The sequence below is a fragment of the Schistocerca nitens genome, chromosome 7 (genome assembly GCF_023898315.1).
Source record: "Schistocerca nitens isolate TAMUIC-IGC-003100 chromosome 7, iqSchNite1.1, whole genome shotgun sequence".
Taxonomy (NCBI): Eukaryota; Metazoa; Arthropoda; class Insecta; order Orthoptera; family Acrididae; genus Schistocerca; species Schistocerca nitens.
This window is the reverse complement of record NC_064620.1, coordinates 248399756-248412148: the sequence shown is the minus strand read 5'-3', so window position 1 is coordinate 248412148 and position 12393 is coordinate 248399756.

Sequence of the window (12393 nt, the reverse complement as noted above, 5' to 3'; positions counted from 1 at the left end):
TCTTCATGGTGGCGGACGGCTAGTTTTTCATTAACTTATTGCATCACAGACACGCTTTATCGTATATTCGTACACCGGTTTCTTGCAGTTGAACCAATACAACAGATGACTTTGTCAATTAAAAATTCTAGACCTTCTATGCAGACATGCATTTTCTTTCATAAAAAAGTAAGTATGCAACAAATAAGCACAAATAAGTCACGCCAAACTTGCTAGTGATTCTCCATCGCACCTTAACGGTTTTTCCGACCAAGGTGAAGTACCTAACGAGTATTTTTCCAACATCAGGGAAGTTTAATCCAACGATGTCCCTCGACGTACTGTCTGTTGCCACTAATATGTAAAAATAAACAGCCTACAAAATTTGAAACATTCTCAGAAGACCCCATTCCTCGATAATTACGGACGACTGTGCCTATCGCTAACTGCAAGATCAAAAAGTCCAATTTCGTCCTACATCATGACAGGTAACCGAAATTTCATCTACGAATTGTTGTAAAAATTAAAAGATAACCCTCTTGTTGAACCACTACTGTTGAATATCTTCACACCATTAATGTCGGATGTTGGTCAAGTAATAACTCCTTTTGCATGCCTCAGTTTTGTGCCAGTTACGTAGAGGCGTACTGATCGTTTAAGATGTATTTTCAAACTGTGTGCCACATCTCTCAAAGTAGCCAAGAACCATCATATTCTGCCGCCACCCTTTGGTGTGTGGCTGAGGATACTTTGTGAACCACTATCACTTCTCAACCTTCCTTTTCCGTTACGGATAAAATCAAACCTTCTATTCCTATCATGAATGCTGTGTGGGAAGAGCGATTGTTGCTCTGCCTCCATGCGGATTTGAATCTTTACCTTCATGATTTGTCCATGAGATATACGTATACGGAAGTCATATATGGTTAACGCTCTTACATTTTTAACAACTAACCACATACTGATGCAAAACTCCTCTAATGTAGCGTCTGCCATAGGAGTCGGATGAGCATCTCCGTGATGCTTTCACGCATACTAAACGAACCTGTGACGAATCGGGCTGCTTTTCTTTGTACCTTCCTTACTTCCTGCATCAATCGTATCCCGAACTGACTGGCAACTACCTAGCGTCCGTCGAACTAGGGTTTTACCCAACGATGATTTTGAGAGGGTGGAATACACTTCTTGAGGGTTCTTCCACTGAGTCACATACTTAAGATAGTGGACACAATTTTTTTAGCACATCACAATTTGGATTCCAGAAAGGTTGCTCGACTGGGAATGCTATTTACATTCGTACTTTCACTCATCAAACAGTACAATACTTAAATAGTAATATATCGTCAGTTGATAATTTTTGTGAACTCTCCGGGCTTCATATTGTATAGATGATGGTTTCTCTTAGAAAAGCTCAAGTTTTATGAAACTGATGGTTTTACACACAGTTGGTTTGAATCACACTTCACAAAAAGAGTGAAAAAGGTTTTGTGCAAATGTCGGAAAGGTAGAAAATTTTAGTGACTGGGATAAAAATCACAAAGTCCTACAGGGTTCAGTTTTGCGTCCACTACCATTCCTTATCTATGTGGATGACATTTCACTTAACATACAAAAGCCAAATCGGTACTTTTTGCAGACGATACTACTATTATAACGAATCAGAAAGAAAGCAACAGAAGAGTTAGTAAATGATATTTTCCAAATAATTATTAAGTGGTGCTCGAAAAATGGATTCTCCCTAAATTTTGATAAAACACACCACATTCGGTTCTGTACAAGAAACAGAGTCATACTAGCAATTGACGTACCACATGAACACCAAGTAGGACAGAATATTCCAAATTTTGGACGTACATATTGGTTCAAAGTTTAGCAGCAGGAATCATATTACTGAGCTTCTCAAACAATTAAGTTCAGCTACTTTTGCTCTTCCGATAACTGCTAATCTTGAAAACAACCTCCTGACATATTTTGCATATTTCCACTCAATTATGTCGTACGAAGTAATTTTCTTGACTAACTCATCACTTAGAAAGTACTGATTGCAGAAAAGCGAGAAGTAAGAATAATATGTGGGATTCATCCACGGACGTATTATAGGTACTTCTTCAAGGAATTAGGCATTTTGACTGCGTCGTCACAATACATATATACCCTAAAGAAATTCATCATAAATAATCCATCACCATTTGAGAAGAACAGTGATGTACATACTTACAACACCAGAAGGAAAAAATGACATTTATTGTGCACTGTTAAAGCTGTCAGGGGCTCAGAGAGGAGTTAAATATGCAGCAATAATTTTTGTATTTGCTCTCTAACACAAAATGTCTGTCAGGTAGCGAAGCATGTTATAAATCTAATTTAAAATTATTTCTCCTGTACAGCTCCTATCTAAAACAAGTAATTAGCAAACATAAATAAATAAATAAAAAATAAAAAAACTGGAATTATCATGTACACATATCCTATAAACTTACTCGGTCCACACCATTTCGATACAAGAAACGTTCAAACGATTTATGAAACATGTAGCTTACTTAACTACTCTCAGTCTCACGTTTCCGTTTTCCTACGGTTAGTTTAATCAGAACGCTTCAGTTTAAATCAAATATTATTAGATTTTAATGGCTCTTATTGCTTCCCGCGATTGTTTGACAGTTGTGTAATCCTGTAATAACAGGTTACTTTGTCTCTTCATGCGTAACACGTTACACTTTTTTAAGCCAGTCTCGAAATATAGGATGTTAGTAACAGGTTATTTGGGGGAAAAGAAATACATAAATTAAATGAGAGAACTCTAGTATTATTTATATTTTTCATTAAATAATAACATAAAACTACTGATATTCCCCAGAACATCTCAGAGCGCTTGCGCTATATGGGCTATTACTTTATACATTAATTATTTCACCGGAAGGTCTGTAATGGAGGTGCATGTACAAGTTCGCGCTTTACAGGCGTTGACGGAGCTTTGAGTGAAGCGCTGCACCATGACGGGAACGTAAAAATGGAGAGGTTACGTATAGGCTGTTAGTATTGGCCACGAGCTGGAGGTAAGACGCAGGCTTTCCACCTGGCCCCCAGTGCTGGGGACATCTGCACTCGGTGTCTCCGGTTCATACTAGAAAGACATCGAAAGAATAAGAATCATCATGCGAAGACCATCATTGGGCGAAAATCCTTGTACAAATCTTGGACAACTAGAAGACGAATATCCAGTCAGATCAGCGAGTAGACAATATGTGTAAAACTTCGCGTGTACAGCTCTTTAAAACGTCCATCTCGTTTCTCTTTATTGCCGTGCTAGCTGCCGCTGTGGTTAAGCTGCTGGACTCACATTCAAGAGAAAGCTGGTGCAAATGTTCGTTCGACCATTCAGATTCGGCTCTTTTGCTTCCAATGTGAAAGCCGTGGGCGATTTCCCATCCCCCTCCTGTCCCAATCCTGACGTGTGCACCAACTCTAATTACCTTAACGTCTATGTATAATTCGGAGACTATTTGAAGGCGAATAACGTGCGAGGCGCGGCCACAACGGCTGTCTAGGCCTGATCCTTTCACAAATAAATACAGATAAATAAAATTAATTTCATAAATCCCACCGCTGATGCAGGATACCTGCAAACTTTCGAGTTTACAGATAAAAAACTTAGACCGGACGGATTGTTAATCGGAAAGTCTTAAAACTTAATCGAACAATTCATGCAGTTAGGTAAATTTTCCTCATTTAATGAGTACCATCGATGCATTGCCCTTATGAAGGACCATTGAATCTAATTTCCACAATCTCCAATTGAGGCGGTGCAATAGGGAAGGGAGTAAATCATCAAAAGCAAATTGAACAGGAGAAGCAAAAAGCGGTTTTGACACTACGAAAAGCCAAGCTGTATTTACAAGATGGTTAAGGAACTGCAACTTAACTTTACAAATATATTTACAGGAATCTGTCGCATTGAAATAAGAAAACTAATTAGGGTGAACAAAGATTATAGTAAAATGAATGATATTTGATGTTCATGTAGTCCATCGTCAAGAGGTTTATTTATTTATTTAAGCATCATTAATGATGGGCCTTCATCCAGTTGATGATATAGCACGAACTGCAAGTATATCCTTGACTCATTTCTCATTTACCCTTTTTCAAAAATTGTGTTCCCACTGCAGTTCCATTTCACTGAACGAAGTTCCTATTCCCATGATGGGCAGCGTATCCCTCAGTTCTAATCCAAGAAACACAGCTGACCTTCCGCGGTACTGTATGCAATAATGTACCGAACCGACGTCAAATCATAGAAATCTTCCCCTGTCATCTTTACAACACTGAATGATTGTACATTATTTGCTTGTCTAATCACATCAGCTATTTCGTCAGGAGTAATTGGTTGGGAAACCTTTGTCTTCTCTATTATGCCGATATCTCGGTTACTAGGCATATATAAATTCCCCGACACTAGAAACAGCAAACTGACATTACATACGATACTGTTTAGCAATGCGTAGATAAAAGCCCTTAACACTATCCGATTTTTATTTTGGTTGGTGAAATTGTCACACCACACAGAGTCAGAGTCAGTGACAGATATTGGATTCTGATCATACCAAGATAGTCGATACTAACCAACCTGTTTTGTTTGATCTGTGGCATGTTGATTAAGCCAAAATGAAAATTATCTTGATTTATCCAATTTTGCTTCGAAAACTCTTCAAAACTACCGCAGTTATTTTTGCATTTACAAGTAGCCTGCACAGCGGAAGTTTACAAATCGGTTAGATCTTAATTAAACGCAAAACGAGGAGTTACCACTGAATATAATAAAGTTTATTTCACTGCAGCCGGAAAATGTAACTTATCAGTTTGTATGGAATAGGTGTAGACGGAATTTTGTCGCGACAAAAACCCTGGTAACATTAATACCGTTAAATAACACAGTAATCAACTGTTAGACACAGAGTAAAAGCTGATAGTTTGGTGGCTTGTTGACTTACTCCCATATCCAAGCCCACTCACGTCATGATACTACAAATATCATTTTGCGTCCTTTGTAAGAACATAACCGCTCACAATTTTGACATTCTACTAGATCTATGCCACTGGCGACAAGTCTTACTACCTTTTTGACAGAAAATCTGAAAACTTATTTGTTTTGACTTATTGTTTTTCCTTTGTCAAAGTCTCAGTTGTTTAATTTAGAAAAAATCTCAAACTGGCGAATTTCCGTGAAAGTTAGTGAACCTTACATTTGCGTTGAAGTTGAAGACACACGATGGCGAAGTCATGCCATCTTTTGCCTGATTAGGAGGACGGACGCCGAACAGGTGTCCCATCTTGAGAGTCGAAGGAGGGCACCGCCACGTCATATCGGGGGCGGTGGAAGCAGTTCCACCACCACTGCGTGTTACGTCAGCTACTGGAAAGTATTTGTTAACCGCGACGTACACGAGTGGTCGGCTTCCTAGCTTACAAATAACAGAGAGAGGCGTTCTCCAGCCCCATTCGGTTGCTGCTCTCGGACGACTATGCACCACAGGACAGGTAGTGGTGATGCAGTTACCACCATTTTGGTATGCAAGCCCTAGATGGAGCCTTCTGTTAAGACCGTATGAAACATTGTGACAGGTAGCCTCGCAATTGTGCGTCTTCTTATAGCACACACTGTTCAGCAAACTTAGGGGAACTGTGTATCAGCGTCTGTTGTGTTAAATGTATGTTGATACTGGCGGCACATCTGGTCTTATTGTACGGCTTGAAATCTTCATTTTCACTGTAGAAAACTATTCAAATCATTTGCCGTCTGTTGGCTGTGTTGCACATTGCAGTATCAGATGTACCATCAGAAGGAAGTGTTTCCTCGTGAGGTACACAGAGGCAGTTGCCCGTTGTGGACGTTGTGTTCAACCAAGTACATGGACTGCGACATTTCAATGCAAGGCGAGATACTAGAGCAGTCTGTTTGATACAAAAATGATGGACTTTTGGTCGTGTTGAAGTAGTTGCAAATGATTCTCCATGCGTCATCTATAGGTTGTCGCCACGCTACAGGGAGACATATCAGTACACAAGGCGAGTTGGACAAGGTCGTCGACGCATTATAGCCCTACGTGAAGACCTATATCTGATCTCTGCGTTGCGGAATCGTCCGGTTACCGCCAGAGAACTGCAAGGCGACCTCAGAATGGCCGCAGGGGTCGCTGTGACCAATGAGACAGTAATGAACAGTTTACGAGAAAGGACGTTATGACTGAGACGTCCTGCTCGAATACGCCGCTTCACACAACAACATAATGCAACTCGCCTTCTGTTGTATCGTCCCCATATCAACTGGCAACTTCGTCAATGGCAAAACGTGTGATTCATAGACGAGTACAGACATCCAATGACGCAAGATAGTGGCCTTGTTGGTGGGCGCAGACATGGTGACCGGCAGCTCTCATACGTTATCCAGGTAATCCTCCTCCAAGATTCTGTGATAAGGTGGGGAATATTCAATCTTGAGAGGCGTACAGATCTTGTCGGTGTCCATGGTCTCCCTCCCACCAGGCAGTACTTCGATCACTTGCTGCTGGACCATGTTGAGGCTGCTGTTTACGGTAGCAGCCCTGAATTCCTTTTCATGCCGGCGCCTATATGGCAAGCAAGGTCAACAGGAGTGTCTTGTGAAGGCTGGACGCTAAAGTAATGGAATGGCTGGAGGTGAGTCCCGACCTATGAGCCATCGTGCATATGTGCGACATGCCTGGTAGACATACTCTTGGTTGCCCTCTTTCACCAAAGACTCTGCAAGAACTCTCATGGGTTCTCTCTGAAAAATGGGAATGGATACCACAGGTTGAAATCCGTAGGCTTATACGGGGCATGCCACCTTGGTGTCAGGCAGTGATAAGCGCTCACGGAGGCGCACACGTTACTGAAGGATGTAGTGGTGTTTTGTTGCGTACTTGATATGTGAAAGATAAAGGTATAATTTGATAACATAACCAGTCCTCAATTACTGCTGAGTGGATTGTGTTAGATCCCCGAAATCATGTTCCCTAATTCTTTTTATCACTGTATATATTCAAATCTAATCTTATTTATTTGTCATCATTGTTCTATAGCTTTTCCACTGACACGGGTCTTTAAAATAATTAGTTTGACCAAGTGAAGAAGTCTCGACGATCGAGGGACAGCAGATTAGCTGGTGTGCTGCTGCCTGTCTGATAGGGAAATGGAGAGTCCTAGTTTTATTCACATCAGCCATTATGAACCAAACAGCGATTACAATCGGGACGTTAAGTCCTAAAATTTATTCCCTTTCTATGTACTAGCACATTCAACGCAGGTGCCATTCCAGTTTCAGTTCGGTCTGTTGGTCGTGACGGACAGCAAATAATAATATATTAGTTATTGCGTGCATACAATATAATAGGAAGAATACATGAGCAAATCCGAAGGTAATTTGAGTGAGGGTGTACCGCGTACGACATTTAGTGCCGATCTAGTTGCTCTAATCCGGCTGGGCACCGAGTCAAACATAGCTTGAATGACAGATACGTACGTCATTCCATGCTGTTTCATCTCTCTGACATAAAATTTAGTGAAGACCTAGAGTGTGGTGCACGGTCAACGGCTTTCACATATAAGAAAGTCACAAAATACCGGCTAAGCGAACCAGAGGTAATACCATAACGTCAGGTACTGGGTATATCTTGCGATGAGGAACACAATCTGGCAATGTTCGTTCTCATCGGACCCAAGACACACAAATACATACATGTGATTCTGTATGTTGAACTGAAACTCGTCTTGAAAGATGACGTGATATCACGTCTGAGTTCGGTGTCGTCGTTTTGCACACAACTCTTCGCACTTTACTTTCTGCTGTCCAGTCAATGGAAGGCGTGAGAGTGATCGCCTTGTTGTCAGTCCCGAGTATTCCAAATGTAGCCGGGCTATCTGCAAGGATATTGTCATGCTCCAAATATTGCCATTTCCTGACTCAATGTGCGCGACATGGCTGTATTATCCTATAGGATGTTCGGAAACTCCCGTTAAAATCGCCTAGAACTTGTAACGGCGAGTGACTACATAATATTTTAAAGAGGAACCCGTAAGCAGAAATGTCATTCAACGGTGCTACAGAGCGTCAAAGTTACAAGTTCGAGCGCCTGTAAATGTACTTGCATACAGGATGAGACCGTGATGATGTTACAGACTTTCTTGGATGATGGAGAAGGATAAATTTATCATTTTGAGGTAAAGGCCCCTGTATCAAATACGAACCAGTCGAAATGAGTTGTGATACATCTGAAAGTGAAATAGATGTATTGTTGTTGCTAAAAATATGGAGTACGCAACTTTCAAAGGATGTGTTGTGGACTAAGACAAGAAAAAATGTCTAGTAATAAACATGGGCCCTAAAATGCATTCCTGAGAAGCTGTGAGCACTCGTTCATCTTCGCCACTGTGAAACACATGTCCGCTATTGAACAAGTGCTCTTAGCTCTTAAGGTATACATTTTAGAGCGATGTTTACTAGACTTTTTTTGTTCCATACTACCAACTCTGGAAGTTGCCTACACTACAATATTAGCAACAACAGTACCTGTACGTGTATTCCACTCTCAGAGCCTCCAGAACGGTTTTCGCTTATAACTTTCGGATCGTTCGTTTCCGGTTCAGGGACCCTCACCTCAAACTGATACATTTATCCTTCGTCATACTATAAAGCATATAATATCATCACGGAATCATCCTGTATATACAAACTTCGACGCTGTGTAGCGTCGTTGGATGACGTTTCCTGACATGGGTATAAAAAAAAGGCTCTGAGCTCTATGGGACTTAACTGCAATGGTCATCAGTCCCCTAGAACTTAGAACTACTTAAACCTAAGTAACCTAAGGACATCACACACATCCATGCCCGAGGCAGGATTCGAACCTGCAACCGTAGAGGTCGCGCGGTTCCACACTGAAGCGCCTAGAACCGCCTGCCCACTCCGGCCGGCGGTGTACAACAGCCCGAGGCAGTAATCATCGCCAAGAGGGTATGTTCTGCTCACAAGGTAATTACTAACATGCCTAAGACATTATGAGTGCAATGTCCTGCTTTTGTTGGCACGCCGGCCGATGTGGCCGAGCGGTTCTAGGAGCTACAGTTTGGAACCGCGCGGCCGCTACGGTCGCAGGTTCGAATCCTGCCTCGGGCATGGATGTGTGTCATGTCCTTAGGTTAGTTAGGTATAAGTAGTTCTAAGTTCTAGGGGACTGATGACCTCAGAAGTTAAGTCCCATAGAGCTCAGAGCCACTTTTTTTTTTTTTTTTTTTTTTTTGTTAGCACTGCCAGACTTGGGAGTTGATAAGAGAGGGTTAGAACAGTGAAGTGTATTATGATGGAACGGTACTGGAGAAACACACAGCTAAGTAGAAGGTGTGTCTGTTCTTCCAGACACGTCCAGAAGAAGTCACCATTTTTGATCATTGAGTAATACATGAATATGATACAAAGGAAAGGAATACGTCAGTTGCCATTGGGTAATGGAATATATCTATAGGGAAGGTTGAAAATTTGGGCTGGGCCGAGAGCCGCACTTAACTTTCTCCGTTTCTCGAGAACAGTCGCCTTGACAGCCTTGGCGATCCGGATACGGACGCTGACTGACTCTACATTCCGATGTATCCTCGTACTACTGGTAAGGGCACTACCTGAATAGCGCGTGGATAAGTTGGAAAACTGAGTCGGTCAGGAACCGTCCACCTGTGACCGAGGTTGTCAAGGCAACTGTTCTCCAGAAACGGAAAATTCTAATTCGAGTTCAGATACGGCACAAATTTTCAACTTTCCAGACTGACGCACAGCTATCTGTCCTGCTTGCTGTAGATCGTAAACAGAAAGACGCGTCCGTGGAGCCGCGAGCACCGATGCGCGATCTCCGCAGCCGGCGACCTTGTAGAACTCTCTCCAGAGGCGGCGGCGGCGGCGGTGGCGGTGTCGGCGGGGGTGGCGGCGCGCGAATTTTGACAGGGACACCGCCGCCGCTGGGGCCGGGGGCGGGCGTATTGACGCAGAGTCGCGCACGCGCGGTGGGGCTGCGCGCCGCCGTCCCGTCCCGGCGTCGGCCGCGTCCGGCCGGCCTCAGTTGGCTGCCGACCGCCGACGCCGACGCCGCCCCCGGACGTTCCGCCCCCGCCGGAGCCGCTGCTCGCCTCGCGCCGGTCAGTGGTCGCTGCCCGCTGCACGCTGCCCGCTACCCGCTGGCTCCCTGACCGCAACCCGCGCCACCCGCCAATAGCAACAGCCTGCTGCTGCTACTGCTGAGGAGTCACTCTGTAGAAACCCCGGCACATGCATAGTGTGTGAGAGCGGGTCTGCCTGGAAGCGTGTCTGGAGTGCAACTACCTTATCGATATGCGAAATGTGTCCGTGACCATCTGCACGTACGAGAAAGCGAGTGTTTACTCAGATTAACCAAGCCAACTTATTAAAACACCATCTTATAAAATTTGTAACTGTCTATTTCAGCCTCCAGTCACACAAATGATATCATTATGTCTTTCGTTTCTAAGTCATCACCATACGATCTGTTTAAAACGGACTGACAAGGAAGGAGAGGTAGTAAAATACTAGGAGAAACAAAGCATAAATCAAACTAATCTCCATTCTGAACTATACACTCCATAAGTAGTAGTGTAGTCAACTATATATTTGTGTATAGAAGTTAGTTCCACAGAAAATACCAGTAGCAGTAGAAGTAGTAGTAGTAACAGTAGTAGTAATAATTTTATTCATCCGGGGATCACATTTACAAGGGCATGAAAAAGATTGTTCCATTTCGAGTAAGAATGAATTTTCCTTAATCTGCAACTCAATGAACTTCAGTATTGTGTCGTAACATGATCAGTTTCACGGTAACTAGACTCGTCTTCAGATGTACCTTCACACACTGTAGGCGTATAATAAGCCAGTGCATGCACAATACAGTTGCTTCACTTACAGTTTGTGTGTTAAAAATAGCTTTACTTCTTCCTGTCGTGAGACTAATTAATACCCTTACGTTCAAGTCAAAACATACACAAAATTACAATATCGCAGAGTCACAGGCAAGAAATATTGATACAGTGATATTAGCACATTTAAGTATGTTGCTTATCATCTGATAGACTTGAAAATTTGTTTACACCTTTGATTCAAAAGCATTTACAATGAGTGAGTGTGTGTCACACTGTAGCATTCTCGCGAAGTTTTGCATCTGATACAAGGAAGAACCCTCAAAGTTAAATTGGACAATATCATTGTATAAATATTTGGTCTATGACTAAGTGAAACTGTAATTTTAGGTCCATTTTGACTTATACATAATGGCATTAATTAATCTCACGACCACAAGAGAGCAACAAGTAATGCAATTATATTATGTATCCCCTGGGTTATTGTAATCTTTTAATGTGAAGACGTACATCTGTAGATAGGACTAATATCCTCAGAATCGAGATGTTACAAGAAAGTATTGAAGATCACTTAATTGAATTCTGAGATAGATTCATTCTTACTCTCAATGTGTCATACCACTGTGTTCTCGCAATGATGGAAAGTATAAACGTAACTCTTATACTTCACCATTTATATAGCAGTCTAGTTTGACAACTCTGGGGCACTCAATTGACGGCTGTCTTACAACAAGAACCATCCCGATAACTGCTGATGTTATTTAAGAAAATCACGGAGCTCCTACAAAAGGATGGCTGGGTAGAGACTAGGGTCTACGTCATCGTGTAATCAAGGCCATTCTGTTCAAAACAGCACAACCTCGTTCGGTTTATCCTTAGCGTGAAATACTGTTTTGAAAAGAAGTTATTTCATAATGTGAAAAGCAAGTGGTACACTTTCCACTTCTTTTTCAATACACATCACCGCACATTTTACACACACTGTTCATACAACATTTCATGAGATATCATTAAATACACTCTGAGTTGACATCGGGATCTTGAAGTCCGATTTCATTATTCTGTGCGGCAACTTTTCGTTTGCTGCCTAAACAGCTCATTCAACATCCCTTCGTGCGATGTCGCGATCAGACAGTAGATGTTAATATTATACATTGCAAAACATTGAATTGTGGTTTTCCAGAAAAGAAAACAAAACCACTAACGTGCTACCGTGTGGTGTAAAATGACAAAGACTTTTTATTAATATTTAAATATTTCACTGTATAGAATACATTGCTTAGTCCATACTTTGTAACTGCCTATTTAATTGGGTTCCAATTTTTATGTCCTTGGACAATTTGTTGTACGGATTTTGTCCTTGGAAGTAAACACAGTTTCCAGTTTTATATTTCTTCTTTGTTGTGGAATGTACGTTTAGACTAGATTTTGGTCTACAGTCAGCGACAGAACTGTTTAAGCCTTAACTATATAGGTTATTTTGAA